Source organism: Corvus kubaryi, unplaced genomic scaffold (genome assembly GCF_017639235.1).
Source record: "Corvus kubaryi isolate FWS band 111438036 unplaced genomic scaffold, C.kubaryi_AGA036_p1.0 37386, whole genome shotgun sequence".
NCBI classification, from domain to species: domain Eukaryota; kingdom Metazoa; phylum Chordata; class Aves; order Passeriformes; family Corvidae; genus Corvus; species Corvus kubaryi.
In genome coordinates, this window is record NW_024581128.1 from 268,812 (window position 1) to 272,429 (window position 3,618).

Here is a 3,618-nt window from a genome sequence, read left to right on the forward strand (position 1 = left end):
CCTGCTGTGTGTTTTCTTGTGAACAGCTCTTGAACTTGTTTGAATGTGCTGGTGGCTTAGCAGGAGACATTCAGTCTCTTCTGTTAAATAATGCATTGAGGTCTGGGAACATGAACACTCTTGCTCAATTATTTTTTCATCTCAGGGACGTGTTTAAACATACTTGGGATTTTTTTGTGTGTCCTTTTTTTGAAAATACCTTGCATTCCCACATTTGTAGCTACCAGTGGGTTTTTTAGCCATTCCAGGGTTTCATGTCTACTTTATGTCTATTTTTATGTCTAACCAGTCAGAGAGAAGTGTGCTGCATGACTGATTTGTTGTGAAATTCAAGTATCTTCTCAGTTGCACCATTAATATTGGCACTTGTGGGGAGGGGTGATGTGCTCACTCCTGTGATAATGTGATGTTTCTAAGGTGCCATTTGGGTTCCTTAGGACCACAGTCAGATAAAAATAATCTGAAACAAGTAGCTGTTCAGGGTTTTTGGGATGATGAGGCCCCCAAGTTCTACTGCTAAAGCATCTGATTTGATAAAGGGTCAATCCATTTCTAGACAGCTGCATTATTAAGTTAAAAGAGCAAAATATTTGTGTTCTGTTTAGTCTCCTGATGCATAATAGTCTTTCCTTGTTAAAAATAGGGGATTTCTTTCTCCAAGGACTGTTAATTCCCACAGGATGTGGAGGAACCTAATGCAGCCAGATTACTTGTCCTGTGCTTTGACCATGGCTCTCTGAAGGAAGTAACCTCAGTCCCTTTTCTTGTGTTCAGAAAGCTTTATCTGTCCTGTGCCAAGCCTTCCTGTCCTGACCTTTCCCAGCCAGCTCCCTGGGCTGGAGCCATACATGAATTCAGATGGGTTCCCTGCTCTTCCTCTTCACTGTTGCAGCTGCTGAAGCGTGGTCTTAATTTCTGGCACGATTTATTTAACTTTCCTTTCTCTGGTGTTCATGGAGCAGCTGCAGCCTGAGTGGGTCTTCATGCAAGGGAATGAGTCCTGCAGGAATGTGCCAGGGAGCCAGCAGCTATGGCAAGATAATTAACCCTCTTTTCCAAAGCATCTGGGATCCAGGAAAACAAATTAATCCTGGCATGGGCAGTGTAGCAGTATTCAGAATTAAACACTGGAATGGGATTGTGGGATGGGGGATGGCTGAGGTTGGCAGTTGGAGCACAATGCAGGATGTAATTACTCAATTTCATATAAGCTATTATCTGTTTATCTTCTCTTGCCATCTTTTCTTTCCATTTGTGGTTTCATCTTTCTTCAAGCTACTAAAAAAATTAAATTGTTTGTGCTCCATTCAAAATTCAAGTGGGTAGTAGTCAAATAAGCCTCCAGAAGCTATTAGAGTGCTTCTTACTGAAAATTCTAAATTTTCTGTCTCTTAGGCTGTTAATACAATAGACTTTGGATATTTCAGGAAGCACAGTTTGTATTTAGGTGATGCTTTCTCTATCAGCAAAGTGCAAACTTCTGGCCATTTTAAACGGAATGGCATGGATGCAGGGATTTGCATGTCATATAGATTATGCTTCTATTTTCTGTTAACCACAGCCCTGTAACTGCTAAATCAGATTAAATCACTGGGCTTTAGATAAGCGTCCTGTCAAAAGGCTTCAGAAGTGTCTAGGAAGTAGCCTGGTCAGACAGTGACCTGGTAATCTTTTTTTGAAGTTGCTCCATGGCTTCTGATTAAACCATGGTAACCTAAAACTTCAGTAGCTGAAGGTGGGAATCCCCCTTACTGAACTTTTACTTCTCTCATCTTCTTGGGGTGCACTTTAAATCCCAAACAAACTCCTGAGTTCTGAGAATAGAGCTCAAACTGGAATATTTTAGTTACACTTAAATATGTTCCCCTTGCCCAAGATTTCTGTGGCGTTTTCCCATCTTTTTATTGCTGTATGGGCAAAGACTTGTTTGTGCCTTTTTAAGGATCCTTTTTATGCCCCTAACTCTTCCTTTTTGTGTCCTTTTAACATGAAGCAGTGAGAGCTAACCAGAGGATTCCAGATTAAGACTGAGCTATTAACTTATTTTGAAGTAACATGTTCTCTAGTATTGCTTTTTTCAGCTATAGCTTTCATGTAATAATAATAATAGTAATAATAATAGTAAAAACAACCCTACCTGAAGCAGTCTGAAGGACAGGTTTCTCTCATGAAGAGAAATAAGGTGATAACACTTCACCAGGTCTCCAAGGATATGGACCCCAAGTTCACAGCTGAGTGCAACCCTGCTCTTCTTGCTTTCTTCACCATAGGTAATAACACATCATTTGTGTTTGAGTGCTGCTTCAATCTGCCCTGCCATTACCTCCAGTGCTTCCACCTTTGATGACCCTGGCATTGCAAAAAAAAAAAAAAAAAGAAAAGAAAAGAAATGGAGGTTTTCCTTTTTATCTCCCAAAGCTTCCAAACAAAGCTTGTTCTTCTGCCTTCTGCACATTTTGAAAATTCCCAAGAAATAGGGCAGGGATATTCAAGGATGCAAGGACAACAGAAGCCAATCTTTCTCTTTGAAACTGTCAGGAAGAAAAGAGTTGTAGCTCCTGGCCTGAGCCTGCCAGCACAGCCTCCATTTTATTGCATTGCTGAAAGCAGACTCTGCTTTCCAGGAGCTCTGCTTTGTAGACCTTTCCGGAGAGCATCCGGCCAGGGACAAGCCTCCTTTCACGGGGAGGACAGAGCGGTTCCGAAGCCGGGATGGCACAGGTTCATCTGCGAAATGTGTGTGGGGTGAGGCTCCGTGCTCCAAGGGGACACTTGTTTCTCTCCTGTGGCGTGCTGCCATCCCAACAGCCTTGGCAGGAGCCTGTCCTGCACTAAGCTGCTCATCACTGAATGTTTGAGAGGGGCTCGTCTTTAAATTGCTTAAGCAGCAGTCACTTTCCATGTGAAGCTGCTCTTAAGCCATTTTGCAAGCACTTAAGCTGCTCCTATCTTTTAGTCCTCTTGAGGTGCCGATATTCCCCATTTCCCCAGTTACTGTGTGACTGCCTGTACCTGGCATTAGCCTGGTTCCTATTAAAGCTGCTGTAGATCACTATTCCAAAGTGTCACTCACTTGTGCCTGCTTTGAGTTGTGTGTGTGGTTTGAGCTTAGGCCTGCCAGCTGTGAGGTTGGCTCCTGAGCCAAGGAGGGCGGGAGTCTGCCCTGACACAAAAGAGCCCTAAAAACAAGTTGCCCAGTGCTCCAGGTTTCCCTGGGAGCTCAGACACTTGTCCTGCAGCTTGCTGAGGAGTCTGCTTAACTTTAGCAAAACACCCTGCCGATAACCCTGAGTCAGCCTTGTACTCAGGGCTGTGCAGCACAGAGGCCAAGCTGATAACAACTGCATTTTGCTTTGTGTCCTTTCCAAGCGCAGACCAAGTTCCCCTGCTGAGATCTGAGGAAGGGCTGGGTGGAGAGGCTGAGCTATGTTCACCTGGGAGATACCATTCTTATCTGCTCTGTGAGCGGGGAGCTGAGCAAAGGAGCAGGGGGAACACGAGCACACCTTTGGCTCTTAGTTGTGGCAGCGGCACAGAACAGACCCCAATGTCTGTGCTGCTGGCCTGTAAAGCAGAGAAGCTTTCAGAGCCAGGCTGGTTGAGTTTACACACAGGTGT